We start from the raw sequence: 17,849 nt of genomic DNA, 5'->3' as shown, positions 1-17,849 counted from the left end.
CATTGTAAGCCATCTATTGTCATATGTGTAAAATGGGAAGATATAAATTGATTGAATAAATGAATAAATTAAATTTACATAGCCACCTATCTCATGAAAATTGTGTTCGTAACTGTTTAGGTTGTTTGTTTATTTGTTTGTTATGATTGTTGTATAAGATGCACCAAGATTTTGAAGAGGCAAATTAAGAAAAAAAGGTTTTTGCACTCTGCAGACCTCCCAAAAACGGCCCGTTTTTTGCGAAAACGGGCCCATTTCCCCCCCAAAAAACAGGGCATGAATAGCCTTTAGGTAAGGTGACCAACTTTTTTACAATGAAAAGGAGGACAAAACATGTTCTATTGTCCAAAATGCTAAGGTGACCAACTTTTTTACATTGAAAAGGAGGACAAATAAATTGGAAAAAATATATCGTAAATAAAAGAAATATTTTATTCATTGCAACAATAATACACTAAAATATGATATATGCATAATAAAAACATTTGTAACATTTTATATTGTAATTATGCTTACATGCCTGTTATTATATAAATGAGTACTTTTCCATTGAATTAATATTTTTTGTCAATGTATCATCTTCTAACAATATATTGGAAATATCTGAACAAGAAATATCCTTCATATTGAATTTTACAGCAAGTGCTGCAGCTAGAGTATCAACATTCAATCTCGATTTCTCACTTGTCGAAAAATCATTGGCAATTGAAAAAAACTCTTTCAACTGCTGCATTAGTTCCAGGGCAGCACAACGTAAATTGAACAAGTATAAATAAATGTTCACATGGAATATGTTCATTTTTGAAACGGCTGAAAATATCCACCCATCTTTTATCAATTTCAACATGTTGATTTTCCCATTGTATTAATTTTTCAGAATTTAAATATACATTCAGTCTTTTAATTTCTTCAAAGAGACAATTGTCATCTATTTTAATGTCTAGCATTTCTTTAGATAAAAAATCAACACAAGATTCAATATCTGTTCAATATACTTGCGATGAAGTAAAAAAAACACAATTAAAAACTGTTTAACAAAATACGTCACATAACGCGCAACAGGTTAGCCTTCAAATATCAAAAAGGAGGACATGTAGGAGGACACTTTTCGAGGGAGGACAGAACTTACAAAAGAAGGACTGTCCTCCCTAAAGGAGGACGGTTGGTCACCTTACTTTAGGATGCTTATAGAATGTTCCTAGGGGCTGGGGGGGCAAAATTGAGCAAAAAGCGGACACTCTGAAAGCCTCTTAAAGGCTATGCACAGCCATTTGGTGAAGGGGGCGGAGTTTCAGGAGGCAAAAAATGCTGTATTCAGTGTATAAGATGCACCCAGATTTTCAGCCTCTTTTTTGAGGGAAAAAGCTGCATCTTATACTCCGAAAAATACGGTATTTGTGTTTTAAAAGCAATTAAGTATAAAAAAAATTCCTCCCAGAAAGCATACATTTTTCCTCAACTCTTATTTCCAAAAATATATGCATGTATACATGTATATAATTCTAGAGAGTTTATTTCTTTTTAAATGCATTATTCTCTGGTTCATTATGAAATTATATGAACTCCTCTGAAACTTTCTAATGTTTTAATAGAGTATTCAAGAAGAATTTTGCAAAAAAAAAATTTTATGAGGACTTGGTCCTCTCCAGTAGTGAAAACTTGAATAAACAAGGATCAATAGTAAACATTCAGGCAGAAATCAATATTCCAGTCAAGGTATCATCAAAGAGGAAACGGCATCTCCATCAAAACTGGCAAGTGAAGTTACTATGCACAAACAGGCAGCAAACCCTGTACTCACTTGCATTGATGATGTTACCTAGTTGGGTAATGAAACATTTACAAGCCAACAACCAAGCTCCAAGAGCACCAATAACCTTTTTAATTCAGTCCTGAGCTACATACATTTCCTTCTATTGGAATTCTTATTTTACCCAGACCATTGGTTCATTTTATTAATTCCTAATGGGATCCAGAAAAAGAGCCTTCTCTTCTGTAGTGCTTGTTTTCTGGAGCATCCTGCCCCCAGGGCTGAGGCTTGCCCCCACCTCACCTCTGGAGGCAGGATGTTCCAGAGGCCTGACTCTACAGCAGAAAAGGCTCTTCTTCTGGATTCCATCAGTCTTAAGAGTTCCTTAAATGACTGGATCCATAGCCAGCCTCCTTTGCCAGCATGAGTAGGGTGGGCTTGTCTTAGCCGGATGAGATGGCTCATCAAGTAACCTGGACCTTGCCATGGAAAGCTTTAAAGGTCATAACCAACACCTTGAACCGCACCCATAAGCAAACCATCAGCCAGTGCAGCTCACGAGACAGTGCTGTAGCATAGGCCATTCTATGGGCCCCAAAGACTAATTGCACTGCTGTACTATGTATTTAGTTGAGGCTTCCTAATGCATTTCAAAGGTAGTCCCATGTATTGCTCATTGCAACAATTCAGATGAGAGATGGCTAGGGCTTGAGTGACTGAGTGCATGGAGTCCTGATCTAAGAAAGGCTACAACTGGTGCATAAATTGAAGCTGTCCAGAGCTCTCCTAGCCATGACCATCACCTGCTAGATTTTCTGTGGAAGAAGCAAAATTGCTTCAGTACTGTTATTTCTCTTTTGGTTTTTTCTCAGTATGATAACACTACATCATCTTATTCTTTTTCCTTTATCCCATAGTCTTTTGGCTAAATAAGGCTATAGAAAGAAGTGGATAAATTATCCCCCCCCCCCCCTCATTTCACATGCTTGGAGAAAGCCTTGCATTGTTGAACAGAGGAATGCTAGCGATGATGGTAATAACAGTGTATTAACAAATATTCACTGAGCTGCTTTTTTCTTCTCCCTGGGATTTTCAGTGGCTACAGGGTGAATATGCTGATTCCTCCTTCATTCACAAAGTGTACATCCATGGATACAGACTTTCCCAATAAAGCTTCTTGTGACAGAAGAATGTGCTTCTACTGGATTACATGCTCTACATGCTATGTAAGCATAACTTGATCTCAGTTTTCTCTTTCTTTTATCTAAAGCTACAGTTCTGCATGGTTTTCTGTTTCAAACTTAAGATAGACATTTCATAATCTTGTTCATGGAGACTGACAGTGAAAGATTAGTTATCTAATTTAACCCTTTTACTGTGTTCATAATTGTAGGTCTTCTCATATACAAAATATGAATGATTTGTTGCTTTTAATGGTGTGCTCCTTTCATTTAACATTCACCTTGCTTTTGCAAGTAATTCTCACTTACCAATTGCCTCATATAGTGGCCAGTCAAAGTTACAATGTTGCTGTCCTCAATTGTGTTATCTCCATTACACTCATCAGTATTCATTGTCCTGTGCCTGACTTGTTTTTCTGTTTTCCCTCCTTGCAGAGCAGAGGGATTGGAAAGAAAGGGATTACAAGAGAGTAAGCAAGCACACAATTGAGAACACATATAAAAAGCAGTGTGCACCATGCCAGCAGTGCAATCTCTCCATTCTGCAAGAATGTAAGAGGGGAACAAGCAATTCCTGCAGGCAGTCTCTTCTGTGTCTGATTTGTTTCTCCCTCCCTCCCCCTTCACAATGAATATAAATACAAACAGTAAATTCCTTGTTAATTATCCCAGCACTGGCATGTGCATTCCAAAACATATTGAACTGGTTAGGAAGCAAACAAAAGTCAAAGGTATGAAACTGATTAATCTTACCAGTTTTGAGCTGGAAAGCACAGTTGCAGTCATGTGATTTCCCACTTAGCAACTGCTTTGCTTAGCAATGTTGTTGGTCCCATGTTAATTAAACAAGGTCATTAAACAAGGACTACCTGCATAAGAAAATCAGATACTTCTTCATAGTCATTTGCATATGGAATTATTCTTGACTAGTGGAAGTACTAGTTTGGGCATAAATAGATCCAAAAGTTAGTCCCATAGAGAACACAATTTTTGTAAGGAGAAAAGAATATCCTATATTAGGTTAGCTGTTGAAATGAATTATTCTTGGCTTTTTAAATCACCATGTGTTATCACTGCTAGAAATAGTATGTGATACCAAAATGCAAGACGAGTGAAAGATTACAACTACTTGTTTTAATTGTCAGTAAAAATTAATACCTTGTATTCTTATAAAGCTAAGTGCACTAAAAATCAACATCTTGATTTTTTAGTGTAATAGAAAGGGAAAAAAGTTAATACATGCTATCTTCCTTGGTGGGAAATTAGAGAAATAAAGTTTAAGTATAGAATAAGAAAGGACATCTGGAAGATTTGCCAGTTGAGAGTCTCTTTTGGAATTGGGGATATATGGTGAAGTTGTGCTGGCTTGCTCTCATGTGAGATATAAGAGTAGTGATGTTGAATGTTGATAAGATTATAATGGACCCATTAGAGCTGGGTGGAAGGGAGCATTAAGGGATGGAGTGGTGGACAGTAATGGGAAAATATGGCAAGAGGAGGGATCAGGCCACTTTCAGGGAAGATGGGCCTGGTGTTTAACACCAGTGTGGTAATAATATATGGTATATTCCTGTGATGATGAACTTATGGCATGTGTGCCTGAAGTGGCACGCAGAGCCATGTTGGCTGGCATGCACAGTGTCGCCAGTTCTTTCTGTTCAGGAGCAGCTGTATTTTGCACACGCGGCAGGGCCAGAAACCAGAAGAGCTGGTCTTCTGGTTTCCATTGTGTGCATGCGCGTCAGCCAGCTGATCATCATGCATGCATGTGTGCCAGTAACCGGAAAACAAGCTGGCCGGTGCACATGCCAAAAAGGCACTATGTGCACGCGCTCATCGGGTACGTGCCCTGGAAGAGAACCTGCCAAGTGGGCATGCACCCATCGGGAAATGAACTTCTGGTTTCCGGCGCACGCATGCCCACTTGGTAGCTTCTCTTCCGGGGCACATCCCTGATGAGTGCGCACACGCAGTGCCTTTTCGGCACTCAGTGCCAAAAATGTTCACCATCAGTGGTATATTCCATTCTGCTGCACTCTGCCCCAGAGCTTGGTCTTCTGCTGCTTAATATCAAGTTAGCCTCTAACAAAGCTCACCTCATTCATAATCTGATGATGGACAAAGGGGCCAGCTTGGTGCATATGGAATTTGGTTGGATGCAGAGGGGGAAATCTTTCTTTCTCAAAAATGTACCCTCTTGGGTTTTAAGTGTGGTATCAGCTGCAATTCCATGGTAGAAGTGGGTGTGGCTGCTATTATCTGAAATTGTTTGGTGGCGAGACATAGCCAAATGGCAGAGCCTTTTTGTTGAATTGGGCTATTGGGGTCATTTGGTCTTATTGCTTGCCTCCTTCCATACCTAGTGGTGGCTCTATTTGAGCTCCTTGACTCCGTGGCTGAGTTGCCAGTGGACCTAGCCAGACTAATGGTGCTTGAAGATGTCCTTCTCATTCTTTGGGCCCATGTATTGAAAGTTCATGGCCCCATGGCAACCATTGACTTGATCCATTGAACTTATTGATGGCCTACATCATAATCACACATTGGGTCTGGTTTTTGTCTCAGGGCAGTGGAAAAGTAAACTAGGGCTAGGGGATGTTAACATTAATTCCTTGCCATGGATAGATTACTCCCTCTTGGCCCTGGAGTTTATAGCCAAGTCTTACTGCAGGGAGATTGGGCCTACTCAGTCAAGCTGCCCCAAGTAATTGATGGATCTCGTATAGGTTCAGAGAGCATTTTGGATTTCTCCTGAACCTATGGTGCACAATTCAACTGAGGTGTTAGTCACGGCTTGGAAATGAGCATATGATGAGGGATTTGGGTCCATTAGCACCCATGCAGTTTTTCTGTGATCATGGATCCTATAGAGTCCTTGTAGGACGGCTCTATAGCAATGCAAGTGATGCCTAGAGCAGTGCTGGAGAAAGAGAAAGAATAAAACAACTAGAACAGATAAGAACTTATTAAAAGTTGTAACTTGTAAGAGCAGCAAAGCATTCTCACTTTTATGCTCTTATTGCATCCATTGATCGCTAGCCAACATTTTTTGTCAAGTGACTTGGGCTCTCCTAGGACTGAGTGAGCTATTGCAGGATTGCTATGAGAATTATTCTAGGGATCATTTGAACAACTTTGAAGTTAAACTGGTTGGCTGGGTCCTGTGAAAATTGCTGGGCCAATTTAGTTATTTGAAAGTAGAGAGTAGAAAATATGAAAAGAAGGACTAGGGGAGACATGATAGCAGTGTTCCAATATCTCAGGAGTTGCCACAGAGAAGAGGGAGTCAAACTATTCTCCAAGGCACCTGAGTGTAGAACAAGAGGCAATGGGTGGAAACTAATCAAGGAGAGAAGCAACTTAGAACTGAGGAGAAATTTCCTGACAGTTAGAACAATTAATCAGTGGAACAGCTTGCCTCCAGAAGTTGTGAATGCCCCAACACTGGAAGTCTTTAAGAAGATGTTGGATAGCCATTTGTCTGGAATGGTATAGGGTTTCCTGCCTAGGCAGGGGGTTGGACTAGAAGACCTCCAAGGTCCCTTCCAACTCTGCTATTGTATTATTGTATTAAATATGAACCCCTTATGGACTTTTGTGTAAAAAAAAGAAAAAGAGCGTTGGTCCTTACCTGAACGCTTCTTTTCAGTGGTGTAGGTGGGAGGGGCTACAGCCGGGTTTGATACAGCCTGATTGGTCCAAAGACTGAGGGATTTTTCTTTAAGTATCCTCCTTTCCCTCCTGGCTCCCAGTTCCCGAGGTTGCATGGAAAAGCTGATAGTCATACGTAAGGAAATAACCGTAGAAAAACACACAGAACCGAACAGCAACAACAAACAATATTCAACGACCACCCCGACCCCTACAATCATTCTAGGGCAGGAAAGTAGCCCCTCCCACCTACACCACTGAAAAGAAGCGTTCAGATAAGGACCAACGCTCTTTTTCCAGTGGTTTTGGTGGGAGGGGTTACAGCCGGGACATACCCAAGCTACGTCCCAGGGTGGGTAGAACGCAACGGGGGAGGGGGGGTCGCCACTTGTTGAAGCACCCTACGGCCGAAGGCCGCATCCCCCAAAGCGAAATGATCAAGTCAATAGTGCTTGACAAAGGGAGAGGGAGAGGCCCAGGTGGCCGCCCTGCAAATATCTTCCAGAGGAGCTCTGGTAGCCCAAGCGGCAGTGGTAGCCGCGCTCCTAGTAGAGTGGGCCGTTATACCCTGGGGAGGAGGCAGGTGAGATGCCTGGTAAGCCTCCAAGATTGCCTGACGGACCCACCTGCCGATGGTGGCAGAGGACACCCTAGCCCCCAGGGACCCTGGCAGGAAGGACAGAAATAAGGCTTCCGACCGTCGAAATGAGGAAGTGCGCCTGAGATAAATGCGCAGGGCCCGCCGGACATCCAAACGATGCCAACTGACCTCCCTCTCATGGACCGGAGCTGGACAAAAATTTGGCAATATGACCTCTTGAGATCGATGGAAGACGGAATTGACTTTCGGCAGGAAGGCCGGGTCTAGTCTGAGGACGACCCTATCCTGGTGGAACTGACACAAGTCCTCCTTGGACGACAAGGCGCCCAGTTCGGAGATGCGCCTGGCCGAGGTGACGGCCACCAGGAAAACTACCTTCAGGGTAAGGAATCTAAGATGCACCGTCCTCAGGGGCTCAAAGGGAGCCCCTGTCATGGCCCTAAGGACTAGAGCCAAGTCCCAAGTGGGAAACCTATGTACCGGGGGGGAGACATAGATTAGCGGTGCCTTTGAGAAACCGCTTTACCAATGCCGACTGAGTTAGTGAACCGGACCCCACCCCTGATAGAATGGAGGACAGGGCAGCTGTCTGTCTCTTTAACGTATTGTGGGACAACCCGCGATCCAGCCCATGCTGCAGGAATTCTAAGACCTGTGCGACAGAGGCAGCGGTCGGGTCAATGCCAAACCTCCCACACCAGGAAGCAAAAGCCGACCACGTTGAGTTGTAAATACGCGTGGTCGAGGGGCGCCTAGAAGCTTCGATGGAAGCTATTACCTTGGCTGAAAGATTTGCGCCCCTTAGGAGGCTCCGTTCAACAGCCAAGCGGTCAGCTGGAGCCACTGGGGCTCCGGATGACACAGGACCCCTTGGTGTAAGGCTACCTCCCCCTGGGGAATCCTCCAATAGGGGGCTACGGACAGCTGGACAAGGTCTGCGAACCATGGACGTCTCGGCCAAAACGGAGCTACCAGAATGACTAGGGCCTTCTCCAAGACTATCTTCCTCAGGGTGCCCTGAATCAGAGGAATGGGAGGAAAGGCATAAAGCAAACCGGGAGGCCACGGGCACCGCAGGGCGTCCGTGTTCGCTGCGTAACGAGCCAGGAAGTGGGAAAAGAAGCGGGGAAGTTGTGAGTTGCTCGGACTGGCAAAGAGGTCCACCAGAGGGACGCCGAACCGGAGACAGATCTTGTGAAATATTTCTGGGTCGAGTTGCCACTCGCCGTGATCTACGGTCGCTCGGCTCAGCCAGTCTGCCTGGTGGTTGGCGACGCCCGAGATGTGTTCCGAGACGATCGAGGCCAGATTCTTCTCCGCCCACCTGCCCAGCTTTCGAGCCTCCAGCCATAGGCTTCTGGAGTGCGTCCCCCCTTGACGATTTATGTGTGCTTTCGCTGCCACGTTGTCCGTCAAGAGGAGAACATGACGGTTGTAGATTGAGTCCCGGAAATGAAGAAGGGCTAGGCGGGCCGCCTTGAGTTCCAGCCAATTGATGTTGTGGCGCAGGTCGGACTTGGACCATCGTCCCTGCGCCAGGCTAGAATCCATCACTGCCCCCCATCCGAAAAGGCTCACGTCTGTCGTGATGGTAACTCTGTCTGGTTCCCAGAATTCAGCTCCGCGATTCAAGGTCGGGTTCAACCACCACTTCAGAGACCATCGAAGGTCCGGCGGAATCCGAATGGGCCGCGGAGAGTTGCTGAGCCACTGTCTCTGGAATGGAATCAGAGTCCACTGTAGTGTCCTGGAGTGAAGATTCCGATGCATGACACCATCTTGCCTAACAGTTGTGCCAAGGTCAAGATGGAAGCGGACCGTCTTGAATGGACGAGGCGGGCGAGCTTCTGAAGTCTTGATAGCCGGTCTGGAGAGAGTCGAACCAGACCCGACCTTGAGTCTATCATAGTGCCTAAGTGTAGGATTGTCGTTGAAGGTGACAGGTGACTCTTGGGGAAGTTGATGGAGAAGCCCAGGGCCTGCAGAGTCTGAATGGTGGTCTGTAGATCTCTTACTGCTTGTGACTGAGACTGGGCAAGGACGAGCACGTCATCGAGGTAGCAATGAAGTCTCACCGGCCTCGAGCGAAGGTGAGCCGCCATTGCTGCCAGGACCTTCGTGAATGTGCGGGGAGCTGAGGCTAGGCCGAAGGGAAGAGCCCTGTACTGAAAGTGCTGCCCCCCGTGGGAAAACCGGAGAAATTTTCGATGGGATGGCCGAATTGGAATATGTAAGTAAGCTTCGGTTAAGTCTATAGATGCCATGAAATCCCCTCGTCTGATGCCGAGGAAGATCAACTTGAGTGAGGACATCTTGAAGCGTCGGTAGACTAGATAAGAGTTGAGACGCTTCAAGTCCAATATCGCTCTCCTTCCCCCGGAGCTCTTCGGGACCACGAAGAGATTGGAGTACACGCCTTGACCCCACTCCCCCCGGGGAACCGGTTCGACAGCCCGAATTTCGATCAGGTGCTGAATTGCGAGACGCATCAGGCGCCATCTCTCCGGGTCCCTGGAGGGGGGAAAAGTCCTGAAGAGTGTCGGGGGAGGGGCTAGGAACTCCAGCCGGAGTCCCTCCCTGACAGTCGTTCTGACCCAGGCATCGGATGTGATTCGATCCCACTGGTCCGCGAAGGACGCCAGGCGGCCGCCTATGGGTAGACTCGGGTTTGAGTCATTTCCCCCTGCGGAAGGGACAGCCGCCGCCCCCCCGCGAAAGGGCCGTTTGGATTGGTTCTGAAACCTGTTTCTATCTTGATAATAAGGGCGCTGGTACTGCCTGTCATATCTATAGGGAGTGAATCTCTGCTGACGGTAATCCTGATCTGAAGCCCTATAGGAAGAGGACCTACGATAAGATGACGGGCGGTTGTCTGGCTTCTTTGTATTCGAAGGTAGGACCTTTTTCTTGTCCTTGTTCTCTACAAGGATGGGATCTAGAGAAGTCCCGAAAAGGTTGGGACCCGAGAAGGGCGCCCCCGCCAGACTCCATTTGGACTTGTTGTCCATTTGCCACAAAAGTCTCCGCATAGTCACAGAGGTGGCAAGAGCTCTGGACGAAAATTTAATGGAGTCGAGGGTGGCGTCCGCCGAGAACTGTGTGGCTGAAATAATTTTGGCGAGGTCTTGATGAAGACGCTCATCTTCCAGAGGTATGTGGTCTTGCAGCTGTCGTAGCCACATGACTGAGGTGCGATTAAAGTAAGAGGCTGCCGCGGCTGCTTTAATAGCCCAGGCCGAAGCGTTGAAATTTTTGCGCAGGGCTAGTTCCGCCCGCCTGTCCTCCAGTTTCAATTTATCGGCCACATCGCCCGTGACTACGGAGGAAGCGTTGGCTAACAGGGCAACCGGAGCGTCTACTGTGGGCAGCTGAAGAGCCTGCGCAAAGGCTTGCTCCATATTGTAGTAACGTTTGTCGTTACCACCCGGGTTAGGCAAAGAAGAAGGTTTAGTCCACTGATCCTGAACTACCTCCAGAAAAAGGGGAGGAGCTGGCACCTCCTCCTTCTCCGTGTTGGGGTTAATAAACATTGCCAGATTTGGGTCCTTACGTTGAAAGGCCGGGGGGGGGCGTGCCAATCTGCGTGGTCTTTTTGGCCTTGCGCAGCATAGGTTTAAATGCTGGAGGGGGAAAAAGACCGGGAAAAACCGGTGTCTCGGGAGAATCCTCCTCATCCTCAGAAAACCCCAGAGCAACATGAGCAGGTTCCCCCAAAAAGGAACCCTCGCTGACAATCGAAGGAGAAGGCGCCCTAGTCATCTCCAGACTTCTATCAGCAATCGGAGGTCTGCTTCTGGCAGCAGCCACAGGATGAGGCCTACCCTGGGATGGATCTCTGTGAGCTAGGCCCGAGGAGATACCCTTATAAATTGCAGTAGAAATGAGCCTTTTAATATTGGGAGGCAAGTTCTCTAATTCCTCCAGATCCTCCTCTGAAGGACCACGGGAGGGATCCTGTGGTGCCAATTGAGCTGGTGGCAAATAGTCTCCAGATCCCCCTTCTCTTGGATCCTCCATCCTTGACCTGTAACTTCTGGGGGAAATGGATGGAGAGGGGGAGATCACTTCCCTCCTGGGCCTGGCCGGGGAGACTGAAGGGGAAGAAGGACTGTAGCCCCTGGTAGGAGAATCTGAGGCCTGAGACCGTGCCCCAATAGGAGACCTAGATATGTTGGGGGAGTTAGGCCTAGATGCCTGTGCTCGCCGTTCGGTCCTGGCCACCTGTTTTTCCGGGGCCCTTTGTCTCCTAGACTCGTCCGTGGCAGTTGCTCTGGAAGGGCGTTGCTCAGCAGAAGGCTTGGGGCCCGCTGTTCTGGGCCTAAGCCTGCCCTGGGTCTCCTCCACCCCTTCGCCGGCCTGTGCATCTGAGGTAGTGGAGGCCATGCCTCACTCACGTGTCCTGTAGAGCTGTGTGCCGGTCTCAGGAAAAAAACCTCGTTGCAGCCGCTCCACGAGGCTCAGCGTGCCTCTCCCCAGTAGTTGTAGGCCTGCTCGACCAGTTTCTGCGTGCGGGAATGAGGCCGCCGCCCACAAGGTCGCACCAAAATGGCTGCCGCGCCTCGTGGGTGAAGAAATCAAACTTTCCGGCTCAAAGGAATGGCTCTGAGGGGATTAGCCTCGCTACGAGCCTAAACGACTGCCCGGGGAGTTCTTCAGCTGACTCGCCGGCTGCAAGCAGCACTTGAACGAAAAAGGAAGCCGCGCGGCAGCTCTTTAAAGCCACAGCAAGCCGATCGGGCAGATAAGAGCCTCCGCAAAGTTCCAAGCCGCCGCAAGGATCCAGGCGGCGCGAAAAGCCGATCGGAGGCTTTCCTGCACTATCGGGCTGAAGCCTCAAAGGCAAAAGCCCCGCTCTTTTCCGGCGCCGCAAGGACGGCGCTCCTGAAGAGCCCCCGCCCTCAGGAATTTCCTGAGAGCCCGATTAAACCCCTTCGCTTTAAGGCAGAGGTTTAAGTTATAATTTTAGAATATCCAATTAATATTTATACTAAACTTCAACCTCACAGGAGCCAAACTAGCTTGGACCAAAGACTGAGGGAACTGGGAGCCAGGAGGGAAAGGAGGATACTTAAAGAAAAATCCCTCAGTCTTTGGACCAATCAGGCTGTATCAAACCCGGCTGTAGCCCCTCCCACCGAAACCACTGGAAAATAACTGTGACTTGCGGTTTTGATGATTAAAAAGAATAGGTTATAGAAAGAAAGGAATGATGATATAATCTTAGAGAGAGGTTTGATTAGAATTTCATCTAACTGCCAAATCATAAACCATTTCTTAATATTTCTTTTCATATTTTGTCCTTGTATTTTTTTTCTTTCTTTTTTCTATCTTCTTTATTGTTTATTTTCTTTTTTCCCTTCCTTTCTCTTTTTCCAATTTCACATTTACTATATATTTTCTTTGAATGTAATTATATATGTAAAATCTTTTAATAAAAACTATTTAAAAAAAAGGAAGGATGGAATATGAGTATTATTTCTTTAGATTTCTAAATATAAATGGTTTAAGACATTCCATGCATAACTAAAGTTTAACTATATATCATTTATTGTTACTATAAAAAGGGAAACAAAATTTACTGAGAATAGGTTATCTTAAGTTCTCAGGCACTGTTTATATATTCAAGTGAATGGAAGTCTTTGTGAGGAATATATACATTATGAAAGTTAGTAAAAAATTGTACCTTCCCTAACAATAGCTTACATTTCTATAGGCAGGCACAACTCATAGCTGAAAAATTGGACATTTTACTTACTGTAGGGGAAGGAGTAGCAAAATCCAGGGGTGGAGTCAAAAGAAGAATCAGCCCAAAATCTCTACATAGCCACAAATGTACGGTCCAACCCCTCTTGAATTACATTGACTCTTATCTTACATCAAGATATCACTAATGCACCAGCTACAACTGCTACCTGTAACTGACAATATCCTAATCTGTTTCACACTAAAGGTTTTTTTTTACTCCTAAATAGCTTGCAGCTGCAGCCACCTGAAATGGAAGAAAAGGGCTATAAGATTTTTATCCAGACTTCCTTGTGAACTTAGTCTTAGAAACCTTCCCCGCTGTTTGTACTCTCCCAGCTGTTTAGGGCTATATCTTTTTGACATTACAAAGCAAAGAAAAGCTGAAGTAAAATCATTAGTACAGTTATGTCATGTGATTGTTCGCTTAGCAATTGCTTCCCTTAACTACCAAGTCACCAGTCTCAATTGTAGTTGTTAAAGAAAGACTACATGTATTATGCTGAGTGAATGCATCACATCACTTTTTGAAATGAATAACTAAGAATGGGGTGGTTTTATTAATTAAAGAGTTTTGGATAAATGTTTATTTCCTTTATTTTCTTGTAGCTAACCTTTGCATAGAAAAGGTCCTTGGCATAGTGCTTAAGCCATCAGGCTAGAAATCTGGAGACTAATTTCTAATCCTTTTTTAGGCACAAAGCCAGCTGGGAGACCTTGGTCAACACTAACTAAAGAAACAAAAAAGACTCCACTCTTTACATAAGGGATCAATTTTTTTTGGTACAGTTTGGAAATTATCAAAGTGCTATATTAGATATAGTTAAAACTCTGTCTCTGGTCCACATTGCCAAAGCAGACTAACAAAGGTTAGATAAATAGGTTTCTTACAGAGAATCAAGTGATACATTCAAGAACTTCTCCAGGTATCCTGCCCCTATGGTATGTTAGTCATACAGTTTGAAATCTGGGTTTCTTTCTGCATTTTTGAGTCAATGTCCATATGGGTTCCTGTGTTGAATGTTGGGTTTCTGCTATCCATCCCTTGCTTACAAAATTTCTTTTCCTGGAATATGAACCAAAAGTACAGACTTCACCAGCTTCAACCTATAGGAACAAATGACAGTAAAGATCTGAAATTGGGTCCGGTTTCGGCGGCTGACGGCGATGGGCAAGCCTTGCTCGCCCCGCGCATCCCCAGTGGGCTTCCCACTCCTTGGGGGGCACAGGACGCCCTGTAGAGGCATCCTGCCGGAGGGGCGGCACTGCGGGGGATCCCTGGATCGGCGGTGGCCGGCGGGGGCCCCCTGCTTCGCTCCAGGCACTGGGGAGCACGAAGGGGAGACGCCCCAGCGTCTTCGCTGTGAGGCTGATCGGAGAAAAAGAGAAGAGAAGGATGCGGCTGCGGTGTGGTGAGGCGTGAACTTCCTCCATTCCTTTTAACAACCTTAAAAACTTAACAAGAAAGTCAGCTGTTTAAACTTTACTTTCGGCTTGACTCGGAGAGGCGCGGCTGGAGGGAGGGGGATTTTCCCCCCTCCCTTGGACAGGCGGCTGGAAATGATTTAGCTCTTAGCCCCAGGGGAAGGAGGAGGGGCAGAGCCAACCAATGATGTCACGCCCCTACTAAGTGAATTTTCGGATTTAAACCTCAAAATAATGATGATCTGGAAACTTTGGGAGCATTGAACTTTGAAAACTTTGTTTTTTGCCTCTAAACCTGAAGCTGGCAGGGCAAGATGGCACACTTCCGTTGTCTTTATGAAATGTGAAATCTGACTCCACCTTTAAAACTTCAGGCTTCCGGTCTTTGTCTCCATGCTACTCAGACAAATCTCTTGTTGATTGCTGTCTTTTGATCTCCCTGGAGTGAAAAATCTTGCTCTATTGCCAGGGCCAGTGGAAAAAATTCTCTTCTGCCTGGACCTTCTGTCTCCTGGACTCTCCTGGCTGTCCTGCCTTTCTGACTGACCATTCTCTATACTGACTGAACTTTTTATTCTACAAATAATGCCACCTAAAAAACCACCTCCTGGAAAGCCTGGCTTTGCTGCCTCTGCCCCAACATCTGCAACCTCCAGTCCTAGTACACAATCAACGATAACAGCTTTGATGCAACCTAAATCTACAGAGATGGAGTTTCAACAAATGTTCCAGCAACTTCTACAGGGACAAGAGGAAATAAAGAAGCAAGTGAAGGAGATGAAAGAAGAAATTAAAGAGAACCAGGCCAAAATTAATAAGAACTCACAGAGATTGGACCTTTTGGAGGGCGGGGCGGCTGAGATGAGGGAGGGGATGGAAGGGATGCAGAAGGGAAACAAAGAACTTGACACCCAGCAGATGAAAATAGAGTTTGAGAGAATGTCTTTTTATCTTAGATTCCAAAATGTGATGGAGGCAGATGATGAAAACATAAGGGACATCATGACAAACATTTTGGCTGAATACATCCAGAAAGAGAAACAACAGATGGGGTGGGAAATAGACCTGGTCTATAGAGTGAACTCAGCTTACGCTAGAACACACAACGTTCCCAGGGAGGTACACATTAAATTCCTTAGAAAAAGCACAAGAGATGAAATTCTGAGTGCACAAAGGGGGCAAGCCCTGACATACAAAGATAAGGAGATAACCATTCTGAAACAGATCCCCAAGAAAGTGAGGGAAAAAAGAAAAAGTTATTCGCAATTAACAAATAAATTATACCAGAAGGGGGTGTGGTTTAGATGGTTGATGCCTGAAGGTATGCTAATATTCTGGGAGGAGACAAGAGTTAGAATTAATACACCCATAGAGGCACAGGCCTTTATGGAAAAAAACAAACTTCTCCTAGAAAAACCAGATGATTCCTCATCAGATACACAGGACACGGGAGGGGCCGGAGCCTTGTCGGCGGGGGGAGATGGGGCAATACCGAGAAAGCTCAGATCACAAAAATGAGTAAGAAAATCCACCTGACACAAACTGATCGAAATTATTAACTGAATTTATATGCTGACTATATGTTACTACTTAATAATGAATTATGTGCAAATGTATACTATGAGTATGGAGGGGGGGGCGCACCTACCGCACATCGCAGTTGCCAAAATTTGTAACTTTTCCCCTACCTTTTCCCTTTGTAAAATACCAAAAAACCAATAAAACTTTGTTATAATAAAAAAAAAAGATCTGAAATTGGAAAGTAATGAATCTATTTTTATGAAGAAAGTTTAGATTAAAACAAAGAGAAAAACAATGAATATCCTCGTGATACATGATATATCTTTAGTTTTACTTGATTCTGTAATAGCATTTTGGTATTTTGATGCAGCTTCATACTTCGAGCTCATTGTGGAAAATTACAGATCTAGTGACGGTACTTAAAATGGAATTTGAATTTAGTATAAAACAATAACTCTTTTGATAATATTAGAAGTATACATTGTGAAAGACCAAAAGAGTGTTTTGTGAAACAAGTCCTAGTTGTAATGATGTGTATGCTTTATGTTATATCTCAAGTTCAATTGTTATGCCCAGTTCTTTTTTTAATTTGTTTTTAATTTTTTATTTTCAAAACAAACAACACAAAGAATCCTCCTTCTTTACATACTGTAGAAAGTGTATCAGTTGGTTACAAAAGACTTTCGTGCATCTCTTCCACAGTCATCAACCATAATTCATATTAACTCAAGTATTTTAACTCAGATATATTTATACATATTACCATCACCATACCTCCATTTTCATTTGAGTATAATTGTTTAAACGTCCTTCATCATAAAATATACCAAGATTTAAAACATAAACACATACTGGCATTTCATTTGCTATTTCTAATATCCTCCAATAACACTAAATCCTTATGGCCTATTCTGGCTAAGCATCCATAATATTTAGTAACAAAAATTTCTAATCCTCCTTTCCAAATCACTGTTTACAATTTACATCCAATTTCCTTATGTTGTACCCATACATGTATATACATTGTTATCATTATCCCTCCTTTATTTGACTATATCCTTTATCATAACATTTCCCCCCCTAATAATCAAAACTTAACTAAATTTAACAGTTCTTTTTTATTAACCTTTACATATAACCAAAAAATTTCTAATCTTCCTTTCATAGGTACCATTCAATATTAATATCCAATTATTACTTATCATAGCAATACATATGTAAACATTATTATCATTATCAATTATTTATTTAACTATATCTATTGTCACTAAATTTTACTAAGTTTAACTAGTTTTAGATTATATACTTTCATCTGGGTTGAGTTTTAGTCGGTTGCCATCCATCCAGACCCGTACGGCCTCCAAACACCGGGACATCATTTCAACGGCCTCGTTGGGGTGGTTCGGGGTGGAAATGTATAGCTGAGTATCATCAGCATACAGATGATATCCCACCCTAAAACCACGGATGATCTCACCCAGCGGTTTCATGTATGTGTTGAACAGGAGAGGCGAGAGCACCGACCCCTGTGGCACCCCACATGTGAGGGGGCTCCGGGTCGATCTCTGCTCCCCTGCCAACACACGTTGCGTCCGGCCAGAGAGGTAGGAGCCAAACCACCGTAAAACGGTGCCCCTGACTCCCAGCCCCTCTAGCCAGTGCAACAGGATACCATGGTCGATGGTATCAAACGCCGCCGAGAGATCTAATAGGACCAGGATAGAGGAACAACCCCTATCTCTGGCCCTCCAGAGATCATCAACCAACGCGACCAAGGCCGTCTCCGTGCTGTGCCCGGGTCGGAAGCCGGACTGGCGCGGGTCTAGATAATCATTCTCCTCCAGGTGACGTGGAAACTGTTGTGCCACCACACTCTCTACAACCTTCGCTAAAAAGGGAAGGTTGGAGACTGGACGATAATTGACTAGATCCGTTGGGTCCAGAGAAGGCTTCTTGAGCAGGGGCCTCACCACCGCCT

General features: G+C 44.7%; 1 protein-coding gene across 2 annotated transcripts in view; it reads left to right on the top strand.

The window, feature by feature from the left end:
• DAGLA (diacylglycerol lipase alpha) overlaps nucleotides 1–17,849 on the top strand; it is a 147,342-nt gene that overhangs the window by 61,781 nt on the left and 67,712 nt on the right. For both annotated transcript variants that reach the window (XM_081938903.1, XM_081938904.1), the window contains exon 2: nucleotides 2,847–2,976. The gene's annotated coding sequence lies outside the window, so the exon portion shown is untranslated. The remainder of the gene's footprint in view (nucleotides 1–2,846; nucleotides 2,977–17,849) is intronic.

The sequence above is a fragment of the Natrix helvetica genome (genome assembly GCF_964273705.1).
Source record: "Natrix helvetica genome assembly, chromosome: 1".
NCBI lineage: Eukaryota > Metazoa > Chordata > Lepidosauria > Squamata > Natricidae > Natrix > Natrix helvetica.
This window is presented reverse-complemented; position numbering and strand designations above follow the sequence as displayed.